At 43.8% G+C, this 25,196-nt stretch overlaps 1 long non-coding RNA gene across 1 annotated transcript; it reads right to left on the reverse strand.

Annotated features, from left to right (window-relative positions):
• Window positions 1-860: 860 nt before the first annotated feature.
• LOC117197284 (uncharacterized) lies at window positions 861-24,532 on the reverse strand. The gene is made up of 6 exons (XR_007471555.1): window positions 16,833-24,532; window positions 15,864-15,964; window positions 11,386-11,581; window positions 9,374-9,472; window positions 8,352-8,570; window positions 861-7,672 (listed from the first exon to the last, which is right to left on the reverse strand). It is a non-coding gene; the product is annotated as an uncharacterized LOC117197284 (long non-coding RNA).
• Window positions 24,533-25,196: the final 664 nt, after the last annotated feature.

Below are 25,196 nucleotides of genomic sequence, written 5' to 3' on the forward strand. Positions count from 1 at the left end.
ATAATCAATCAAATAAACAATGCAAAAGGGGATAAAAACTTCATCTGGGGAGATTTGCTTGACTGTCAAAGCCAAGGCCCCAGAGTAGAAGAGAAAAGGTCAGAAGTGCAGTGTGCAATTGCCCTGGCAACATAAGTACAGAATGAGGACCCAAGGGAACCAGGTTCTAGTCTCAGATGTGCCACTGAGCGGCCCTGTTATCTTAGACAAGCCTCCCGACTGCTCTGGGCCTCAGTTTCCTCCTGTGTGAAAAGGCAACATGGGTGATCCTCCATGCTAGCTCATTTCTAGCAAAGAAACCCTTGACTCTGCACTGTGGAGATGACTGATAAATATCTGCAGAGTCTTTAATAGAGAAAGCAATGGGAGGTGATGGAGAGCCTCAGGAGATAAGATCAAAACCAAACCAAACCCATACTGGTGACTAGGAAGCAGCAAGACATCAGGTACTTCTGAGTCCAGTTCCCCATGTGGGGGGCTCATCAGAAGCATCCTTGTTCATGACCAAGTTTCCCCATTAGTGAAAACGCCTAACTGCCCAGGCAGGAAATAGACGTGCCCCTCTGCACAAGTCTCAGGTCATATTCTGAGAATGACAGTTTAGTTCCCTTTCATGGTTACCAAATGTAATGGCAGAGAGAAGATGGAAGCAAAAATATAACCAGAGGAGGAACCACCCTACTAGAAAGACCACAGGAAGTCGCCACAGCTGCAGGGTGGGAGTATTTTGTAGGAGTTAAGAATACAGCTTCAGAGTAAGACAGACCTGGGTTCCAATCTCTGCTCTGTGGTGCACTAGCTGTGCAGCCTTGAGCAGGTCACTTAAGCCCTGTGACCCCCATTTCTTCCGGTGGGTGGACCTCCCAGAGTGACAGCACAGGGCGAGGTCTTAGGACAGTGCACATCCCCATCGGCAGTGATCAATAAATTATAACAAGCACAGTCACTTGTCCATCCTCGTACAATGGAAAGTGGCACCCAGTCACATCACTTGGGGTTTTTTTCCCTTTAACCTCAGCTTTATTGGATTTATCTTGTTGTAAATAACAAAAGTTACAAAATGCTAGCTGTAACAAGTTAAACAACACAGGAGTATGCTAAGGAAAAAGGAACACTCTTTTCTCTACCACTGAATTATCCAAACTCAACCAAATTGTTATGAATCCTTACTCTGCTTCCTACAAGCTCATACCAAATCATGCAATGTAAACACACATTCCTAAGGGAATTTTTTTTTTTACTTTTTATGAAAAAGGGATCATGTCACATATATTACTTTGCAAGCTGTTTTTTTTTTTCACTTAATTTATCACAAATATACCTCTAGGCCTATATATCTAGATCCAACTCCATCTTTTATTCGTTGTATAGTGTTTCATAGAACACCTGTGCCATAATTTATCCAATTATTCCCCTATTTCTGAAGCTTTGGGTGGTTTCCAGTTTTTTCCTACTATAAATAAGGGTGCAGTAATATCCTTATCCATATATCCTTATGTACTGACACTTTTATTTCTGTAGAATAAAGTCCCCAAAATAGGATTGCTTTTTTATTGTTAATAAATGTGTATTTTTACTGTTAATAAATACAACCAGAAGTCTTTCCCCAAACATTGTAGCAATTCACACTCCCTCAAGCAATACCGGAAGAGAGTATACTTCCTCACCACCTTGCCAGCACTTGGAAGTTGCCAATCTTTTTAAAATTTTTGCCAACCTGATGGTGAAAAATGGCGTCATTGCTGTTTGAATTTGCTTTCCCAAACTCCAGTGAGGTAGATCTTCTCTTAGGTCTCTTGACCATTTGCACTTCCTCATGAGGTTTTTTTTTTTTTTTTTTTGCTATTCAAGTCAGCAGCTGAGAACAAAAAGAGAAACAAAGGCAGTCCCAGTGAGATCAGTCGGGGGTTTGGCACAATGACAAACACCGGTCTTGGGTCCCTCTCACATGGTGTGGACAGGCCATTCATTCCATAATTCCATAAAGACACTTACAGACGCTTCCACGAAGCAGGCCTATCCTTTTCATTCCTTCACTTTCATAATTCAATTTTTAAGTTGAGGTTTTAGGTTCCCTCTGAGAGAATGGTCTTATACCAGTCAAGCTGTGGTGCCTTGGGCAATAACAGCTCCGCTCCTAACCATCAAGGATTTCCTAACTGTTCTAACCCCTCCCCTAAGGCGGTGCAGAGGATGAAGTAAAAACAATAGCAGTTGTTGCTGGCTCGGAGCACGGCTTGAGGTCTGGCGAAGGGCGAGAACTTTAGGGCTGGACGACACCTGGTCCAGATCCCAGCCTTGCCACTGAACTTTTTGACCTCTTGGACGGTGATTTAAACTTTCTGTGCCTCAGTTTCCTCATCCCTAAAGCAGGGTCATCCTTGTATCTGCCTCTTACAGCCAATGTGACTATTCAATGAGTTATTGCACACAAAGCACTCAGCACCCGCCCAACACATAATAGGTGTTCAATAAATGTCAGTGACTCTTCAGACCCAGAGCTTTTTATAAAATGTAGGCGGAGATGGAACTCCAAGAAACACCACCAAAGAGATCATTTAAGCCATGATTTGAGTTTTTAAAAATCCCAATGAGCTTCAATTAACTGTACTCAGTGGCATTTTACCTACACTTACATACAAAGGACTCTTGCTTCTGGTAGTGCTGAGTTTTGAATGAATTTAGCAGCCCACGACAAATGGCTTTCTAATAGCCAATAATAAAGAAGTGTGTGAATGTCCCCCGAAATTTTTCTTTGACTATGCTGCCACTTGACCAAAAACAAGTGACCACATGCATAAATTTTCGGCCTCCACTAAGTTTACATATTGCACACTCTGGCCATGGCAGGTGGTGAAATATATTATATGAAACTAAATTCTGTTTCCTCTGGATGGACCCACATATATACATACACTCTCTTGGAATCTGAACGGCCTCACTTACGACAGCCAACTCTGCTTTTAGGGTGAACAAAATCACCTCTAAGAGAAGAGGGTGTCCACAAGGTGGATTCCGTAACTTTTCCTCTCCAGGGTTGTGCGAGTGCGAAGTCAGTGCTCACGAAAGAAACGGCCTGCCTGGGTGGCCCAGAGCCAGACTGTGCACTGGGAGGGGAGATGCCAACTTCTCTGGCAACTGTGCCAGCCTATCTCACCCTTTCTGCTTTCTGTGCTCCAGGCCAGACCCAAGTGTCCAGGGGTTTTGTAAGGAAGAAAAGGTCTTTTCACTGGTGGCCTAAATCAGGGACTTCAGCTGAGGTCTGGATAGGTGAGAAGGCAACTGATGGAGCCGCCCTACCCGTGTGATACTGCTCTTTGAGAAGTGACATCCAGGTCCTGGCACGTTAGACAAAGGCCACCATCCTCCAGGGACCAGACCAGTTCCCTCCAAACTATCTGGCACTTTAAGTTCCCAGCCTGAGAGGACACTTTTCCTGCTCCCTGGCACAGGGGTGCCAGCTCCTTGCTGGCTGGGTCCCTGCCTGGGGGCCAGATCTTGCTTTTCTGCAACAGATCATTTTATTTAAAAGCAAACCTTAGAAAGAGCACGCTCCTTTGCTCAGGCAGCACTCTGGAGGCAGGAAAAATGCCACATGTGAAACTTGAGTCATCATTTTGTCTTCACGTGGCTTCAGTGACAGGTTCACTGGGCTCCTCCGGTCACCTGGGTTATAGGTTCTCAGCAAGGATGAGTCAAGCAACTCATCTCTCCCGCTTGAGTCTCAGTTTTTCCTTTTTAAAATGGGCTGCCAACCTCTCAGGACGCCGGTGAGTTATAATCCATTGTTTTTTTTTTTAATTGCGTACACAATTTCTCCATTTTCAAATGTGCTGACTGCAATAGTCGGTTGAGGATGGAAATGGAGTATATCTACAGAGTCACTCTGTTGCTATTGTCGGTACAGATCGCTTCCCCAAGGAAATAAATTACATTTCATTCTCTATCTATTGTTTACTTTATAGTCTCTTGATCTTACTTTGCTGACTTCTTGTAGATTTTCCGGTAGCTTGGTTCCCACTTAATCACAACAGCTTCTGTAAATGTTAGCGAGTTGTGTTATGGGGATTTGCTACCGGCATTTCACAACGGTTACTGAACATAGAAGCCCCTTCTTTATTCTACCAAAAATACCTCGGTAAATATTCCCCTCTTAAAAAAAATAATAGACCCTTAAAACGATTTTCCAATGAGCAGACTTTATTTCATGTTAACCATGCCGTAACTCAAACCACATTTTGCGTTGTTCTATATTTGTGGTTTTAAGAAGAGGTCACTGTTTACACAGCACGTGCACCCCGATGAGCCTGTTCATTATAATCTAATCAGCCACATCTCAAAATCCCAACAGAAGACGGGCTTTCTTCTCCCAGGCAGAGCTGTGTGGTGCAACAGAAGGAGGCCAGTAAAGACATGCCGCCAACCATATACCCAGTTACGCTCCTCCTTACTGTACCATCTTTTCAGGAGGGGGCTGTCTTCTGAATGTGTTTACGGAGCTCATTTTATGCCGGGTATCTACTTGTCAGAACTATCTTATGAGGTAGATCCTATCCCTATCCTAGGATCCTATCCTAGCTGAAGCTTGCTCACTGCTGCCATCTGTACTAAGATGAGGTTAGAGGGCTCCCCCATGCTTCGACACCCTCTACCCCTTATTTGGGCTTCCTGTCTTCTTCATAGGCCCACTGTGCCTCCCCACAAATGTTCCACAGGGGCCTGGAGCAATGCAGCTCTGCCACTTACCAGCCATCTGCTCTTGGAGAAGCAGCCTCACCACTCTGAGCCTCAGTCTTCTCATCCATAACGTGGGCATAATTATCCTGGCTTCATGGGAACTTTGGTAATAATAATAACAAGCACGGGCATATTTATTGAGCACTTCCCATGTGCCAGGCCCAGGCCCAGGTACTTTAATACCATGAGCTTGTTTAATCCTCCTGTGAGGGAGATACTATTATCATCCCATTTGCAGATTGGGAAAGTGAAGGCTGAGATGGAAATATCCAGAATGTGCCCCCTCCAAGCCTAAGCCACTGGCCCCTCTGTTGCTCCCACCCCCACTATGTTCTCTTTTCCACACAGCAGTCAGAGGGAGCCTAATCAAACCTAGGTCAGATCACGTCACTCCTCTCTGCTCTAAACTCTTCCATGACTCCCACCTCATTCAAGGTAAAAGCCAAACACTCCATCAGCACCTGCAGGGCCCTGTGTGAGGCCCTTGGCCTCTTGCTCTCTTGCCAGTGTCCCCCATGCATGCTCTGCTGCAGGCCCGTGACCTCCCTGGAGCTCTTCTCACAGACTCAGCCTCAGGGCCCTGGCCCTTGCAGGCCTCTCCTCCCCTTGGCTTAGATGGCCCCCACAGTGGAAAGACCCTCTCGGACCACTGCACCTAAGACAGTGTGCCCCATCCCTCCTTCTTACACCCCTCACTCTGTTTAGTTTTCTCTTAGCATTTAAAATCCCCTGATATATATTTGCTTTTATATATTTTTGCTGTCTCCCCCTCCTCCTATTAGAATATCAGGGTGATAGAATATAAGGTTGGTTTTTTTTCTCCTCTTCGTTCACTACTGTATCCTCAGTGCCTAGAACATTGTTGGTGTTTAACAAATGTTTGTTAAATGAAGGAATTACAAACCGATACTAAGTAGTAAGTCCTTGGCCAGTGCCTGGCGCAGAGCAAGTGTCAATAAACTTTGTCTGTTATTATCAGAGGTGTTAAACCACCTTGGGCCACAGACTGCTCTTCTCCATGGCAGGAGGACGGGGGCAGCGCCAGCCCTGAGCCTTACTCCACCTCTGTCCAGAAAAATGAGTCCCACGAGAGCTACCAAAGGGCTGGCTCCCCCCAGGAGCAGCTTAGAGAGGACAGCAGCCCTTCCTTGCCTGGAGGCGGGGCAGGGGTCCCAAGCCAAAGAGGAGGGCGTCTCCCAAGCCTTCTCAGGGGTCTGCAAAGTCACAGTGTATCTTTAATAGCCTGAGCAGACAATTGCCCTCCAGAGCCAGAATCAGAGTCACATGACGTAGCCTGAGCATCTCAGTTGAGTTCTGTGCCTCACCACAACAGACTGGCCTGCACGGAGGGTTAAATTCTGTATTATAATTCGATTTTCCCTGTAATTCTGAAAGTAACACATGCCCTATAAAATATTCAAGCATCAAAGAAACGTGTAATTTAGAAAATGAAACACCCCAACCCAGGTAACTTACTGTTAACAATTCAGCGTACTGGATATTCATCTAGATTTTTTTCTTCCCTAAGCATATTCTAACATTTACTATTATTCTTATTACTTACAAAAATGGGATCATACTGTATACAGCTTCTGCACTTTGCTTTTTTCCCTTAATCGGGTTTATTGAGGTATGATCTACATATAGTAAAATCCACTGGCCTTAGTGTAGAGTTCTACAAGTTTTGACAAAACATCTAGGGTTGTGTAAGCCTCACCACAATAGAGATTTAGTACAGTTCCAATATCCTGCCAATTGCCCCTTTGTAATCAACCCCTTCCTCCACCCCAAGCTCCTGGCAATGACTAAGCTGTTCTCTGTCCTTATGTTTTACCTTTGCCAGAATGTCTTACAAATGGAATTACAGAGTACATGGCCTTCCACTCAACATAATGTATTTGAGGTTCCTCCATTTTGTTGCATGAATTAGTGGCTCCTTCCTTTTTGTTGGTGTATAATATTCCATTGTATGGATGTACCATGTTTTGTTTACCCATTCATCAGTTGAAGGACATTAGGGTTGTTTCCATTTTGAGGGGATTACAAATAAAGTCACTATAAACATTCACACACAAGTTTTGGGGGTGAATATAAGTTTTCATTTCTCTTGGGTAAATACCCACGGGTGGGATGGTTGGACCATATGGTAGATATATATATTTAACTTTATATGAAACAGCCGAACTGTGTTCCAAAGGGGCTTTTCCACACTCCTTGCTTTTACTTTTGACTTAGCAGATATGTTATTACCTGATAATATCTATTTATTTGTTTGTGAAAAACTTTCCCATCAGAACGTAAGCTCCACGAGGGCAAGGACATTGTCTCCTTTCTTCACCCCTGCATCCTCTGCCTAGAACAGTGCCTGGAACATAGTCTGTGCTCAAGAAACGTCAGTAGGATGAATGAGTTCTGAGCCCACAGACCTCCTTCCGTGTGAGGAAACATAGAACCACGTAATTAACCCGCCAGTGGCAGCGCCGTGGATGTTGCTGTCTGGCTGTGTCTCACTTGTCTCCACTAGTCCCCTTGTTGTGAGTCCTTGGTACCCTTCAGTTTTTCACTTAGAGACAAGACTAAATTGATGGGCTTGCATATTTCTTTGCAAACTTGTGTGAGTTTTTCATTAAAACAAATTCCTGGAAGTAGAATTGCTGAGTCAAAGGATACAAAAGATTGCAACTTGCATAGATTCTGCAAAAAGGTTACACCAATTTACATTTCTGCCAAGAGTGGAGGACATAGCCTGCTGCGAGAGATTATCTGCTTCGCCACAGCCTTACCTACAGTGAGGATGGCCAGTTGGGATAAGTGTTAAATCTCTGCTGCTGAAGGTGTCAGAGTCATCAAGACCAGGGCTTCCTGGATTTTTGGATTTCACACTCTCCAGAAAGAATGGTGGAGACTGACACAAGACAGCTAGCTTCTTGTTTTGCTAAGAAAGGACCAAAAAAAAAAAAAAAAAGCATCAAGACTAAAATAAATCTATCTATAAAACATAGTACCTCCTATGGTCTTATAAATAAAAGGATATCTCGCTCCATTGAAAAATTGGAAAGGCAAACTCTGAGAATAAAATCGGTCTAATTGTCATCCAGTTGGACTTGGTTTTTCCATTTCACCGTGAATTGGGGAAAAGAATGGAAAAGAATACAGCCGGGTCTTGCAGATGAGTTTGGATGGGAGCCTGGTTAATACCAGCAGGCCTGCGTAGGTGACCCTGCAAGGGCTTTACCTGAGAACCACAAAAGGTAGTTGGAAAAAAAATGAAACTGAATGAGGGAAGAAATGAAAGTGTTACAATTAGCTAATTGGACTCAGTTCTTCTGGATGTAGCTTTATCTCCCCCACTGTGCCTGGAGTTCTCCTCCACATCAAAGACCGTTGAACGCCTGGAGAATTGGAACCAATGTTTATGGAGTGCTTTGAAGATGTAAAGTACTGTTTAAATGCTAAGTATTGTTATTATTATTATTGCTTTACATTTTAAATACCTTTTTTGGGTGCTGGTGGGAATTTTTCATGTTTGCCATTTTTATTTTATGCTGAAAGGGAGCCTGTCTGTTAAATCACACCTCTATTCAGGCTGGGGTGGGGTAAGCAACCCAACATACCTTTGGAACACCGAACCAAATTCACTACTCTGTCCTTGTAAATTGTGTTCTCTGGGAAGATGAACGCTGTCAATCCGATGCTGTCAGTTTATATAAGAACATGTCTCAAGATCTAATTGAAATACAGTATCTTTCCAGGCAGGGTTGATAGAGTTATCACATTACAGATTTCATTTGACTCTGCATCTCAATTCATTCCTTTGTATAGTTTCCAGATTTCTTCATAAAACAGAAATTAGACACAGTCTTGACATTAGAATTTCACGAAGAAGCAATCAAATCCAAATTACTTCGAAGGAGGAAAGGACTATAAAAGTGATTAAACAAAATGAAAGGAAAAAACCTTCTGGAGGGCCCTAGTTCATGAATTAATTTTCTGATTTGGTCCTTGGGACAAGTCCAACTTAATTTAGGAGGTTGCCCGACTTAAAACACAAGTAAAGACTTTTGCATCTGTGGCTACTAAGAGCTTAAAGGTAAATATTGTAAAGTTTGAAAGTTTTGTTTACTTTTCATCCTTGTTTTTGTTTTTGGCATAGAACTCAGACAATGAACTCGACTGGTCAGTATCCTTCTCATGTGTTCACCGTATGCTAATAGATTTTTTTTCTTTTTTTGAGCATTAATGGGGAATTTTTTAAATTAAAAAATCATCAACGCTCCAATGAATCACCCGACATGAAACTTGGATCCAGAATGAAACACAGTCGTTGGGCCTTCGCAATTTCCTATGGTAACCGAAGACCAAACTGTGTTTTAAAAACTCTTCTAGTAATGAGATTCACAAGAGGTCTCAAGTTACTAAGTGGCTTTGAGCCTCTTTTGAAACCAAGTAAAGGAAAATCTCATTAATTTGAACTGTGCTAATAATGGAATTTGTTATAAGTCAGCCTGGCCTAAGTCGCAGTTTACCTTTGCTCTACCTGCGAAGAAAACTTTACCGGCGCATAAAGATTGTGTAAGGAGCGTTTCATGTCTTTAAAAGAATAAACTGTTTTAAGGCTTTTAGCACCTCATCTTACCCGAAGAAATTCCTGCCAAATCCAGATGAGTTTTAAATGTTGATTAGAGCAGCCAGGAAGTAATACTACTTGGGAACTCTTTCTTTGTCAAATTCTGCTCTGTACCAAAAGAAAGAAAGGTTCATTTTGTTTAAGGATTCTAAACAGTTCTTTTAATGCAGACGGATCTCTTAACCTGCCCTTCATACATACTGTCATGAATGAATGAGGTTTTATTGAAGCAGTAGCAAAGATCTGTAATTACAACCACCAACAAAGGAAGGAACTCAATATAATGTTCTTTTCCATGACACTTATGTGTGTCAGCCCACGTGCTAAGCACTTTCTGATTTCTTCATGCTGTGCCTGGTAACTAATAGGTTCTTACTAGATGGTCATATTTACTATTAAAGTAATCTGTGTCTTCTTCCAGCTACAGGAGGACATTGACGTCTATTGACCTTATGGGTATCAGCGGACAGATAAAGGATGGTCAAAGGAAAAGGAAGAAAATATATATAAATAAAGAAATAGATGGTAGATAGGGATGGATGGATGGATAGATAGATTGATGGATGTGTGGGTGGATAGATGATAGATAGATGAATGGATGGATAGATAGATAGATAGATAGATATTCACAAAGCAAAGAAACAAGGAGAGGTGGCACTTTGGACATGCTAGCCAGGTGTCAGTGAATGGTTTTATCTCCCTCCAATCAAGAACTGTGGCAGGGCACAGTAGAAAGTTAGCCATGAACCAAGAATTACACAGCCCTCCTAGCAACTGCAGCAAGCTGGCTTAGGATTCTGTATTTGCCTCTCCTCTGACGAGGTTCCAAGGCCTCATTAAACTTCATTTAATCATTTCCCTATGGGCAGACATGTAGGTTGTTATAAGCGCTTTTGCTATTAAATATAAATGCTGTGATGAACATCCTTACAAGTAGGCTCAATTCTAACGGAAGTGAATAGATAGGTAGATGAAGGATAGATGATAGGTAGGTAGATAAACAGATAGATAGGAGGGAAGAAGGAAGGAAGGAAGGAAATAAACAGAGAAACAAATAAGTAAATTGTGGTACGTCTGTACAATAGAATACCACTCAGCAATAAAAAGGAATGAAGTACTGTGATACACAACAACATGGATGAATCTAAAATTAATTATGCTGAGTGGAAGAAGCCAGACTTCTGTATATATATATATTCTTCGATTTATATAAGATCTGAGATAGAAAGCAGATCAACAGTTGCCTGGGTGTTGGGATGTGAGGCTGACAGGAGGGATGACAAAGGTGGACGAGGAAGCTTTCTGCGTGGTAATATATCCATCATCTTGATTGTGGCGATATTTTCACAGGTATATACATATGTCAAAACGTATCAAATTACAAAGTTTAAATACAAGCAGATTATTGCATGTCAGTTATAATTGAATAAAGCTATAAAATAGATGGTGATAGACAGACATTTGGGGGGGTGGTACATTTTAAGGTCAACAAGAGAAAAGAGATCCGGCAGAGACCGGTTTAGTTTGTTGGGCTGGGGACTGGGGTAAAAGGCCGAGACAAGTATAATATGGGCTGCAGCGGGACACCACAGTGTGGAGAGGTGTTTTGGGGGCAGCCTTGAATAGTAGGGCTTCTAGGGATGAGGAGATGGGCAAGGCAAATGGCCTCACATCTGAGCCCAAGCCACAGTAGCTTCCGTCCATGGGATGGGCTTCTTCTAGGCCCCTCAGCCCCAATACAGGTGGCCCCAGGGCCAAGCACTGTGCCTGGCACACAGTGGGCACTCAGTAGATGTTCGTCAACATGAACAGTCCCCATCGAAGCCCCATGCAGTCAGCACTATCACACAGGTGTCCCAAGGGACCCAGCCCTCCTCCTGGCAAAGGCCTGGACCACCTTCCCACTCCTGGCCTGGCCCTGCCTCTGTTCCCACAGTCCCCCAGCCTCTGGCTCTGCCTTCCGGCTTCTACTCAAGCTTGTCTCTTGGACATGACGAACGAACCCACTTCTCCAGCCCTACCCTGGGAGGTCCTCTTGGAACATGGATTCATCCTCTCTTCTGGCTTCCACTGATCCCCACGGTTTCTGTGGAAAGCAGGTTACCTCAGGTGGAGAGAAGGTTGGGGTAGCCCTGAGTTCATGCCTCAGCTCTGCCTCTTTTCAACTTTGTGTCCATGGGCAGATGAATTCCCCTTTCTGAGCCTCAGTTTTCTCATCTGTGAAATGGGGATAATAAGCATTAATAGTATTGTCCATAGAGTGCCTGCGAAACGAAGTCATGAGGGGCTTAGCACACTGTATGGCACACAATAGGCACCGACTAAAAGCTTATTTCGTTTCATTTTTTATAAAGTAGTTAGGAGGTTAAGAGTATGGGCTCTGGAGTCAGGCTGCTCCAAATTCCAATCCCAGATAATTGCCCCTGGGCAAGTGACTTAATTTCTCCAAGCTTCAGTCTCCTCCTCTGTAAACCAGAGATGATGCAACTGCACTGCTCAGCAGCCTGGCAGGAAACAGAGGGCGCACTGAAATCGGGTAATCTGAGGGGAGTTTAATAGAGAGATTATTTGCGCAGGTGTGGGCAGTGCTGGGAGAGATCAAGGCAGAGTGCCGTACCTGGGGCTAGCAGAGGGAGGTGCTGTTCCTGCCCTGGGTCTGCAGGAGCAAGAAGAAGGGTAATTCCAGAACCTGGAAAGGGGAGCCTGTATGAAGAGAATCACCCAACAGGAGCTGTGGCTTTTGGAAGAGGCAGAGCCAGCCCATAGCCACACAGCAAGGAGGAATCTGGGGGATTAACGGCCCCAACTCATTGGCTTCCTTCCTCTGATCTCCTGCCAGTGCCTCTTCTCTTCTTGGGTAAACCCAACCAGAGGCCAGAGTGCATGGGAGCCCACTGGTGCCATTCACACAGGTCAGCCTCCTGGGCTCAGAGCAAGAGGTGAAAGGGGTCAGAAGACCTAGAGGAGCAAAGCGATGAAATCTAATATACAAAGGTCCCACCTCAGAGGATCAATGGGGTTAAGTGAGTTCATATCCATACAGCATTTAGCACATAATCAGGCTTCGCTAAGTGGCAGCCCGTGGGTACCTCGGAACCCACCCTAGCCTGGGTTCTTGAGGTTGGTATCAGGCCAGGCTTGACCCAACCTACAGTGCTGGGAATGGAACTGAGCTGATCTCCTGCTACATTCCGTGTTTACTTAGAGAAAAGTTGGCAGCTGAGAGCAAAAAGAGGTTGACTGTGGTTTTCTGCAACAGCTGGGGGGTGGAGGGGAGGCGGAGAGAGGGGAGCTGGAATCTATTAGGACTCCTGAAAGCCAAGAGACCCCAGAGCCCAGGAATCTGAGAAGAGTCCACGTCAAGGGCCGAGTTTGCCTGCGTTCTCTTTGCCAAGGGGGCTGTGGATTTGGGGGCTGAGTGGTGAGTCCTGGGACCTCGTCCCCAGGAGGCCAGGCTACGGGGCAGCCCCCAGTGCTGGCCATGTGGAATGTGCCACTCTTGGAACCGAGGCTTTTGCTTTTTAAAATTGGCTTGTAAATCTCTGTACAGTTTTCAGGGTTTGGGAATTTTATTTTATCTGGATTAAAGTCATGTTCTGCTTTGGCATCGGAAGGCGTTTATGACTGTTAAAACAAGAAATGAAAAATATAGGCCTGGAATCAGCAAGGCTGCCTCCTGCCAGACTCCTAGGGATTTGTCTTGGGGGCCAGGCTGAAGGTTTTCTGCCCCTTCTTCCCTGACTGCTCTGGTTTCTCTCAGTCAAGCTGGAGCTGACTGAATCCAAGCAGCAAATACAATGGCTTAGGAGGGAGGGTCGTTAGGAAGAAAACCTCTTATCGTTCCCTAGATGAACTTTACCACTTTCCCCTCATTCTGCTTCTCCGCTCACAGCACACCCTTTAGGTCATTGTTTAAAGGACTTTCTCACTGTCACTGTCACTTGGCTTCACTTGGTCTAGGGGGAAGATGGCTTAAGACTTTTGCTTCATCATTTTGAGATAACTTTGAACTCCCCAAATTGCAATTGTGGGCAAGATTTAAATAACTGCAATTCCAGCTTCTTTGGCCTACTTTGCCATATTCTCTGTTCCCTCTGGCTTTTAAAGCACACACACACACACACACACACACACACACGCACACACAGACACACACAAACACTCACACACTTCTTTCCTAATGGCAAAAGTTATACATGCTTCACGAAGAACATTGGAAAGCAAAGAAAAGCACCAAGGGGGAGAAAAAAGCAAAAAATCACGAGAGAAAATCACTCAACTTTTGGCAAAGATTGTTCTAGTATTTTTCCTCCTATCCATCTATCTATCATTTACCTATGTTTAATAGTACCACAGACTATGTGCAATCTTGTTGCCTGTATTTTCACTTATATGTTGGGAGCATCTTTGTATTGCTGCAGATAAAGTGTTGTATTTTATGACAATAACAATAATGATTGCCATTTATTAAGCATGTGGTTAAGAATTCAGCCTTTGTAGACAGATTTGGGTTCCAATCTCAGCTCTGTCCATTTCTAGCTATATCTTTGGGCAAGTTCCTTAATCTTGCTGGGACTGAGTTTCCTCATCTGTAAAATGGGGATAAAGGGTTATCTACCTCAGAGGGAAGGTGGCTGGGAGGATCAAATAAAATTCTGACAAAGAAATAAAAGCCTGGAGAATGAGTAGGTATATAGTAACTGTTCAATAACTTCTAGTTCATATTCCTACTGCTATGTTCAGCAGTGATCCATGTAGGACATTTGTCTGTATTTTTCTCTTCATGAGAATGTTACATGCAGCATTCTAAATCAGAACTTTGTGTTCCACAGCATTTGTTTCATGGTAAGCAGCTAGATGATTTTAAACTTCTATCTTCCCCCAAGAACACGCGACAAAATTGGCAGTCTGTACTATGCAAAAATTCACCCAGAAATGGGAGAGAGGGACATTTGCACAAGCTGGGTTGTGTCTACAGAATTAGAAGGCACAGTTGGACTAATTTTAGTGCCTAAAAATTGGAAACATTGGAATCACGCTTCATAGGAAAGGCAAGTTCTCGAAAGTGGCAAAAGGAACCATCAGGATGGGTTGAATTGGGAACCATTCCCTCAAGGTTTGGGCACCATCCCAATCTGTACACAGACTCAATGTGGCTGGAAGTTAAAAGGTTCAGGTGGGAAAGGGTTAAACGTCCTTTCAGTCTTCAGGTTAGAAGTGACTGGGGAGGTGCCCCTTCATTGTCTTGGTTTTCCCAGCTATCTGCTGTCCATTGTCTGGCCAGAGATAATTTTGATCCTGTGACTGGGCAGTTGCTGTGTTGAGGGCTTGCTGGTATTTTGTCCTCTGGGATTTCTGAGAGGCACAGGCCCCTGTGATTGGCCTCATGTGGGCAAAAACTGCACACAACTCACTTTGTATCTGAGGAGCAGAGCGGGGGCCTGGCTCCTTTTTGTCGCAGCCAATCAGGCCGGGGCTGAGAATTTATGAGATGAAGGGGAACCACTTTGAAGAAAGGCGCCCTTGTCTGCGGCCTGGCCATTGCTCGGTGGTACGCGTGGGGCGGTGGGGAGGGGTGGGCATGGCCAGAGGGCCAGCAACCCTGGGGATGGATAGGGAAAGAAAAGAATCCGAGAAACCGGGGTCAAAAGTCTTTCTGGGAAGGGGAAAGAAAACTGAGCAGGCCGCCTTGCTCCTTGCAGGTGTGTTCTCACCGTGCGGAGCCATGGCCCTGCCCAAGGGTCAGGGAGGAAGGGGAGCATCAAGGCCCCTGCCTGCATCTGCCCGCAGCCCCCATCCCTCCAAGAGAGCAGAAGCAGAGAAGGCGAGATTCAATCACTTCTAGAAGCAATCACGGCAGCCAGTACTCTAGAAGCAGTAATATCTCCACCAAGGCAGAGAGGTGCAGCTTCCCATCTTGCTAGCGTTATACCCTTTGGCTTCCGATCTCTGAGCCTGTGTCCTCATCACTAAAAAGAGGTGGTTAATAATAGTCCCTTGCTCACGGGGCTGTTGGGAGAAATGTGTGCAACGCATTTAGCACAGCGCCTGGTATGTAGTAAGTGCTGAATAAGTAGAAGCTATTATTAATGGCAGTATATTTGGTTTCAGAAGAGGTAGTCTGTTTTCATCAAAGCCAAAACTAAAGTCCATTCATTCACTTGTTCTTTCATTCATTTGTTCAGGCAATCAGTAAGCAGTGATCAGGGCCTACTATGTGCTGGTTATTTTACTGGAGGTGATGATAATAGCAGCTATCGTTTGCTTGGGGCGTACTCTGAATTAAGCACTGTTGCAAGCCCTTCACATATATTAACTTATACAAGCTTCACAAGCACGCTGTGGGGTGGGTACATTTTCCTCCCCCGCTGTCTGAAAGTACAGCGTTCCTATGACACCTTTGCAAGCCAAAACGGCTTAAAGCAAAGAAGCAATTACCTTAGGACACATCTTGCTAACGGTTGCACAAAATAAATCGAGATAAAGCACAGACACTCACACAGTCCAACGCTATGGTGACTTGATGCCGAGATGCCGAGCGTCGCTCCCGGGGAGGGAGATTGGCGGCACGACTCTTGCTGCTTGGGACACCTGCTGCCTCTATAAACAAGCAAACAGCAAAACAAACACTGAACCCTATTTTGGCCTTTAGCCTTTTTTTCCGTAAAAGTGAAAATCCTCTTCAGATTTCTTTCAGTTAGCAAAACAGGTACTGATGTAGGTCTCTGGTAAAAGTGAAGGGGTGTAAAGCAAACTTCTGATAAGCAAGGGACACCTGTATTGAGAAGATGAACTTGGCCAAGATCACACAGCTAGTAAGATTAGGAGCTGAGATTTGAACTAGGGTCTGCCCACCTCTCAAGTCTATGTCTTCAACACTCTGCTAGCTCTAAACTAATAAATAACACGATTCCTGCCCCACCTCCTCAGGCCAGTTCTGTCCACTAGAACTTTCTGCAATGACAGAAATATTTGCTCTCTGTGCTGTCCAATACAGTGGCTACTGAGGATGTGAAATGTGGCTAATGCCACCGAGGAACTGGATCTTAAAGTTTATTTAATTTGTGTTAATTTCAATGTAGATTTAAATAGCCACAGTTGGCTGGTGGCTCTTGCATTAACTAGTACAGTTCTAGGAACTCAGAGTCTAGATGAAGAAATTCACGTTAATCAAGGCAGTAGGTGTTATGCTATGGCTCTGCCCAAGTTCCAAGGGCATAGAGAAGAGAAGACAGCCTTGGCGTGGGGTGTGGCCTGGGACGAGGTCACAGGAGGCTTCCCAGAGAGAGTCATCTCTGAGCCAAGTCTGGAGGAAGGAGAAGTTGGCAGGAGGGGAGGTATTCTTAAATATACCCAAATATGCTGGATTTCACAACAGGGATGGCGCTTCGTCAGTACTTTGGTGGAGATTAAAACCTGTAATCAAGACCCAGGGTCTTCTTTGAGCTACGCGATAACCAGAGCTCACCCTCGAAGGATGAAAGAATACTGGATTCAGGCATGTGTTCACTGTTTTTGTTTGTTTGGTGTTTTCTTTTCCGTTTACAGGTATCAGCTTGTGTTTGACTTCTAACTATCACCTCTCTGAGGATGTGAAAACACCTGGAAAACAAATTTGAAAAATTCACCGGCTCATCAGAATGCTTTGTCGATATCTCGAATGTCCAAGAATCATGAGCTAGCTCTAGGCAGACAAAAGAGTAGTAATAATAATGAGGATAATGATGATAATAATGAAAAACAGTTACCACTTATTAAGACACTTACTTTGTGCCAGACCCAATGTTAAGTGCTTTTGTGTATTGATTGTCCCACACAATCTTACAATCCATTCTCTACATGGCAGCAAAGTGGCCTTTTTAAGACATAAACTCTAAATCAGATCATGCTAGTCTGCGGCTAAAAACCTTTAAGTGGCTTCCCATTATATTTAGAATGAAATCAAAGTTTCTTGCCCTGGCCTGCCAGGCTCGCCCCCTGTCTACTTCTCCCTAACTGCTCCACTCCCCACTTACGCACTAAGCTCCGGACACATAAGACCCCTCTCTGGTATAAAGTGCCAAGCTATTGTCTGTCCCAGGACATTTGCTTTTGTTGCTCCCCCAATATTCAACTCATCTCCCCACCCTAACCCTCCACTAGAATGAATGTGCTGGAGAACAGGGACCTTATTTCTTTGATCACTGTTGCATCTTTAGCTCCTACGACAGTAAGAACTCAATAAATATATGTTCTGTAATTGAAAGAAGTTCAACCCAATGTACTAGGTGTTATTATTCTCATGTAACAGATGAAGAAACTGAAGGTCAGAGTGGTTAATTTGCTCAAAGCCACACTCCATAGCTGGAGGATTCTGTCCATTTTCTCCTTGTCAGCCAGCTGTGCTGAGGCTGCACAGCTACTTCTGGAGGACGAGCATCCTTCGAGGTGCGGTTTTCATCCTTTCACTCTGCAAACAGCCCTGGTTTGCCTCACTTAGTCCTTTATTGCCAGGATCTGTCTATATAATAAGAAATCCTAGCCTGCGAAACTACCCAGTCTTCCTCTGGCTTTTACTTTATGTTTTTCTTTGATCATAAAAATGAGTACTGTAGACAGACTGGAAAGAATAGAAAAAATATATAAAGAAGCTGGGGGGAAGAAACCACTCATGACTTCATGACCCAGAGGCAAATGGGTTAATGCTTTGGTCTCTTGGCTGCCAATCTTTTCCATGGTCTTTATAACAAAGTTGATCTCATCTCTGCATGTAATTTTGTGCCCTGCTTCTATCCCTTAATGCTCTATCTTCAGAGTGTTCTCAAGGCATTAAGAAGTTTTCATAAGCATTAAAGCTAATGGTTGCATAATATTCCTTCACTTGGGTACACCCAGTTTACTCAACGAGGTTTCTTTTATTTGAGGGGGAATTCCCTTTTCTCATCTTGCAAGTCCGTAAGCCCCAAACAGGGCTTACATGTAGGGAGGCACACATTACAATTACGACTTAAATATAAAGAGATGCTTGGACAATTATGTTTCCCTTTTGAGATCAGAAAAAGGCACGTTTGTATTCCATCAGAATAACTATTGCTATTATTATAATAATATAATATTATTGCTATTATTATTATTATATTATAATAATTATTTTACTATTTCCTGAGATTTCATAGTATACAAAACCTGTGGATACTCCAGAGAAAATCCTTAATTATACCTAAACGTCTTCACCCAAGACAAATGTTTTGGGCTGTGTTGACTCCCAGCAAATCCCCTATTTGTCACCAATACCTTCTCAGCCACCAACTCTTCCTGCCATACAGCAGCTGCCACTGCAACCAGGAGGTAGCGTAAAAAAGGGCCAGGAATCTGGAGGCTGGAAACCAAGGTTCAAGGTCCAGCTTCAGGGCCTAACCACATGCCCTTGGTCATGTCACTTCTCCTCTTTCCTGCAGAATGAGGATCACAGTCCTTGCTTCAGAGAACTGTGAAGGTCAAATGAGGGATCGGATGGGGAGGGTGTGTAGTAAACTCAAAAGAGCCATGAAGTTGTTTGGAATGCTTATGATCAGTGAGTTATGACCACAGTGTCTATTTAAAAAGACTTAAAGGTCAGCAGAGCCAATGTTCTCCAGCCCAAATCTTTTAAAGGCTGGCTCTTGTTAAAGACTATGTATCAATATATAAACCGGATTAGCGGGTCCTCTGCTTGTGATAGATTCATGGGGATTTGAAAGAGTGGCTGTAGCAGGCTTTGCTGGTTGTCTACCCAGTATCCATGTCCTACTTTGCTCTGTCCTAACAAAAGCTCTGTTTGGGTCAGGCATTTGCCAATTCCCCATTCAGCACGTGACTCAGGGCAAACTGACTCCACCCCCAGCTGCAGGGGTGGGCCTGATTGGTCAAAGAATAATCCCTCCTCTTTCCAGTGATTGGTTCTGCAGAGGCCATGTGACCCCACTCTGGTGACTGAGACAGTGGGCACGTGTGAGACATGTGAGGCAAGATCTCCTTGCTGCTAACAAAGTGTCACAGGAAAGGAGAGTCTTTCCTTTCCCTCTGGATGCCCCACCTTGAACTCTGGCCACCATCTTGCTATCAGGCTGGGGGATGAAGGCAACATGGAAAGGTGGAAGAGTGGCCAGAGGATGATGGTGGATGTGGTAATAATAACAACAGTAATAGTAGCAAACATTTATTGAGCATTTAGGGCTTGCCAGGTACTATTCTAAATGTATTATGTGCTTCAGCTTAGAGGGGTGACCATACCTATTTTGGTGGCCCGTGAACTAAAAATGGTTTTTACATTTTGTAATGGTTAAAGAAAAATCAAAACAACAGTATTTCACAACACATGAAAATTATATAAAATTCAACTTTTAGTGTCCATAAATAAAATTTCATTGGAACACAGCCATGCCCACTCATTTATCTGGTGTCTACAGCTGCTTTCATGCTACAAGAGCAGAGTTGAGTGGTTGGACAGAAACTACCAACTACCTTGCCAAGAGCAAAGCCTAAAATATTTACTACCTGGTCCTTTATGAAGTTTGCCTTCCCTTGCTTTAGCAGAGACAACAGCCCTATGAGTTGGTGTACTATTACTATCCTGTTTTTAACAGATGAGAAAACTGAGGCTCAGAGACGTTAAGTAATTTGCCCAAGGTCACACAGCTGTTACGAGGTAGACTTGAGATTCACTACCAAAATGTCTGGCTCCAGAGTCAGTGTTCTTAAGCACTTTGGGAAGAACCTGAATTCCCAGTGAGATTGTTGAGGTGCTGAGTCAACCAACCCCAAACCTGCCTGTTTCTGTTCTCTGCAGGTGAAAACCTCCTAGCTAATGCCATGAGAAAGCACCTTAAAGAGGTAAGAGCAGAAAGGGAAGGTAGGCTATCAGCTTCTTGGACCAACTGCTTTCTTTCCTCAGTCAAGAGAATAAAAGCTTTCTTTCTCCAGACAGTTCAAATCTCCTCAAGTTCTTCCCTTTAAAAGGGATTATGAAGGAAATCCTATTTTAGAATCGCTGCTGCTTTTGGCAATCTGCAATATTAGCCTGATGAGGAATTACACTCACTAATAAAGTATCTCAAGTTGGGTTGAGTCTAATTGTTGCAAGTGTTGGTTGTAATAGCTTGTCGCAGGGACTTCTGTGCCGGCGCATCCCTCGCTTGGCTACAGCCCATGTGGAAAATCAATTTCCTCTAAATGTTTGAAGAATGGCACAGAAGGACCTGATTTCTTTTCCCTCTGCTGGAATCAATCTGAAGACAGTAAGCCTATAAAATGAATGAAAATAGCTACAGTTGCAAAATGCAGGGTAGAACGCCGAGCTGAGCAAAGCCTGATCACAAGCTCTAAGTTCTAGACTTTTTGTCCTAAGGCCACAGACAGTATACATTTGTGTCCCAAACTGACGTGATCTTGAAAAGTCACAGAACAGAAAGGATCTGACTTCAACCCAGCAATTTCACTTCTAGGAATCTCTCCCACTGAAAAACTCCCATGAGTAAGCAAGAATATATGAACAGGGTATTCCTCACAACCTGGTTTGTGAGGGTGAAAGATAATTTGTCCGACAAGAGGAGACTGGTTAAATAAATGGTGATATTTCCAGGCTATGTAGCCATTAAGAAGAAACAGATAAATCTGTATGTAGTCATGTGGAAAGATTTTTGTGATATGATATTGAGCGAAAAAAAGCAAACTGCAGACCAATATATATAGTATAAGTTTGTTTTTGTTAAAAAAATAAAAAAGCCTATTCAGGGCTTCCCTGGCGGCGCAGTGGTTGGGAGTCTGCCTGCTGATGCAGGGGACGCGGGTTCGTGCCCTGGTCCAGGAGGATCCCACATGCCACAGAGCGGCTGGGCCTGTGAGCCATGGCCGGCCGGCGTGTCCGGAGCCTGTGCTCTGCAACGGGAGAGGCTGCAGTGGTGAGAGGCCCGCGTACCGCCAAAAAAAAAAAAAAAAAGAAAAGCCTATTCAACGATGCACACATTTATATGTAGATGATTCTACCTGAGTAGAGAAAGGCCTGAAAGGATATACACGTGGTTGTAGATGGTGGTGGCTAAACCTAGAAGTGGGAATAGTGAAGATGAGAGGGAAAACATCCCTTCCATAGATTTAGATTTTTTACAACAAGGGTATATGACTTTGGCAATGGTGAAGGAAATAAAGAATTGGCTTTCCTGCATGTCTGAATAGTACTGTACTCACCACCATTTCTGAGAGTGCAGAGAATCAGGCCTCTATTCCACAGTGCTTACCATCCGATCAAGCCACAGATGCAAGTCTGTTACACAGCCTAATCTGACAGGTTGCAGCTCTTCTTAGCCTAGAGTTGTCACCAAGAGACTTCAACCTTAGCTATCTGCATACCAAATCAGAACCAAACCAAAATGTCCTGCTACCAAGGCCAGGATTTAAAGATTTACTTTAAAAATTTGTGGCAAAAAAATATATAACATAAAATGTACCATTTTAACCATTTTCAAGTGTACAATTCAGTGGCATTGTGTACTTTCACAGTGTTAAGCAACCACCAGCACTGTGTGGTTCTAGAATTTTCTCATCACTCCAAAAGAAATCCTCATACACATTAACAGTCACTCTTCATTCCCCTCTCTGCAGCCCCTCTTAAACCACTAACCTGCTTTCTGTCACTATGAACTTGCCTATTCCAGACATTTCATACACATGGAATCATACCACACGTGGCCTTTTTGACTGGCTCCTTTGGCATAACATAATGTTTTCAAGGTTCATCCATGTTGTAGCATGTATCAGTACTTCATTCTTTTTTATGGCTAATATTCCATTGTATGGATAGACCACAATTCATGTATTCATCAGTTGACTGACATTTTGGATGTTTTTATCTTTTAGATATTATGAATAACGCTGCTATGAACATTCCCATACATATTTTCGTTGAGCACCTGTTTTCTACTCTTTTGGGTATATACGTAGGAATGGAATTGTGGGGTGATATGTTTAACCTTATCAAGATTTGCTTTTAAAATCTCAGAAGGCTGGTCTCCTGACCATAGAGGACATAGCTTGAGTGGGAAAAACTTCCCCTAAGTTTCTCTATCATGTCCCCCGAGTCTAGGAGGGTAAGTACATAGTTGAAGATAATTACTATGTAATTACCTTATCTATGCTTTAAACTCCATCTGCTAAGATCTCACCTTTAGAATATCCCAACTATCACTATCACATGAGCAACTGGGGAACTGTTATTCAAAGTACACTAATCAAACGGTTAACCCAGGATTTGTCATGTAAGTTTCACTTTCCGTTACACTTGTGGAAATTTAACAATTCTGACTATGACTAAGCACAATCGCACTAACTTTGAATTGTCCAAATACCAGACCAGGTGAGCAGGGTCTTGAAATGGGCTTTTGCTGAATGGTAGCTTGCAATAATCAGCGTATCTTAAGGTGGGCTTAACTTGGGATCAGTAAAACCATAGCAGTTAAATTGCTTTGGGACAGTAGGACCTGGATTCAAGTCCCAACTCTGCCGTCAACTAACTTACCTTGGGGAAGTCACTTAACCCCTCTGAGTCCCCCAGTTCCATCCTCTGTAATATGGTTATAGGACATACTTCATGGCTCATTCGACAAACATTTATTATATCAATACACCCACTGTGCAACACATACTGTTAACCAGCACTGACTAAAACAGAAAGAGGTCCCTGGCCTTGTGGGGAGAGACAAAAAATAAACATAACAATAAGTAATTATGAAGTAGTTTGATGGTGATACATTTTATGAGGAGAAAAGTAGACCAGGAGAGCTGAGGGAAGGTCTGCATTTTAAATGGTGTGATCAGCATAAGCCCCACTAAGAAGGTGACTTTTGAACAAAGACTTGAAGAAAGAAGGAGCATAAGTCATGTGGCTATCTGGGAGGAAGAGGAACAGGTCGTGCAAAGGCCCTGAGGCACGAGTGTTCTGCCATGCTCACGGAAAGCAGAGGAAACTGGTGTGCCGGGCCTAGCATGCATTTGGGGGAGAAGAGAAGGAGCTGATTTTGTGGGCCATGCTGAGGACTTTGGATTTTACTCTGAGAGAGATAACGAGCCCTGGTAGGTTTTTGACCTGAGCTGACTTCTATCTCAAAGGCATCATTTAATCTGCTATGTTGAAAGTAGACCACAGACAGACAGGGGCAGCAGTGGGCAGACCAGTTAGGCACATACTGCAGTCATGCAGGTGAGAGAAGATGGGGGCTTGGACCAGGGTGCTGGCACGGAGGTGGTGAGAAATGCCAGGTTCTGAATACATTCTGAAGGCAGAGCCAACACAATTTCCTACTGGGAGGATTAAATAAGATAATGCAGGCAAAATTCTCATCACAGAGCCTGCATGTAGTTAATACAAAATAATGGTAGTCACCATTGTTATCAAGGTGGGCAAGAGAGAATGTATTCAGTTTCCTGTGTGATTTGCAGTGAGTCATAAGGCCACCAAAGGTAACAAGACTTTAACATAATGAAGACAAGGGCTTCTGCACCTTCCAGAGAACTGGGAAGCCCAAAGCAGCAAAACCACATCATTTAGGCCAAAATAGAGATTTTAGGGGCAAGCTTTTCAGATAATTGCAAAAGCTTCCTTCTCATAGTGTGTGGAAGGCAACATCCGTTGGGAGAAATGTTTGTTTCGAGATTCCCTGGCTTTGGAAATATTTACTTGCAATATCATTGCAGCCCAGGTATTTATTTTGGGGTTTTTGATTGAATGCCTAACTCCAGAATTCCTTTTAAGAAGAAGAGCCAATCGCCAAGAGTCAACTGGATTCCTTGCCACTTACCTTCTCTTCATTCCAAATCCCAGAGGTGAGACAAGAGCTCGTTTCTGAGGCTGATACAGATGGATTTTTCCAAGGGGGATGCCAGCATCACTCCTTGAGCCTCTGGTAATTATGCCCCCTGGAAGCCCTCTGCCAACCTCTTCCCATCAGACGTCTGGCCCCAGCAGGGAGAAACAGGGACCAAGGCACTTACTTTGGTTTTGACATCAGCAAAGGAAGGCTGATTAAATTCATCATGAGAGCAAATAAAACCTACCAAACCGTATCTCTCTTCGTTGTATCACCTGCATTTCTAGAGCTGGCAAAGGTCTCACTTCCCTTTCTCTTTTCATTTTGCTCTGGATTAAGGTGTGATTTTTTTTTTACAGTTGATTAGAAGATAATAATGCCAGTGAGCTTATTGTTAATTGTTTGTATCTGTACTTAATACTTATAAGTGTGCTCAGTTCTTGAGCTAATATTTGGATTGTCAGATGTGTTAGTCATTGTAATTAATTGAGTCCATGTACATTTACTGGTGCCGTGGGGAGAGTTATAGGAACAGCAGCAGATATGAAAGGTCTCCACCACCTGCGCTTATCCCTAGAAAGAGAACTTTGGGGGATTGGATCCTTCGGGTGACATTCATTCTTCACCCGACCCCTTTCCTTACTCCTCCCGAGACGGTCTTCTCTGTAAGACCCTCTACATCCTCTCTCTCGTGGCTCCCTGTTAATTTCTATTGTACCACCAGGCCCACCTGCATTGTTTGTGGGGTCTGCTGCAAAATAAAAACATGGATCCCCTTGGTCAAAAATTATGTGGGATTTCAAGATGGTGACAGCAGAGTATTAAATCCAACATGGGGCCCTGTGACTGCTTAGGTCACCTGCCGGTGAAGCCAGTTCTGCATACCACGATCGCCTTTTGCCTTTTCCCCAAAGGCATCTCCCCACCAGAAAGCACCCCATCCCTCGTCTCTACAGCTGGAACAGTGTGCGGCATCCAAGAGGGGCTCAAGAAATGAGCAAAAGAATTTTCCA

The sequence above is a fragment of the Orcinus orca genome, chromosome 15 (genome assembly GCF_937001465.1).
Source record: "Orcinus orca chromosome 15, mOrcOrc1.1, whole genome shotgun sequence".
Classification (NCBI taxonomy): domain Eukaryota; kingdom Metazoa; phylum Chordata; class Mammalia; order Artiodactyla; family Delphinidae; genus Orcinus; species Orcinus orca.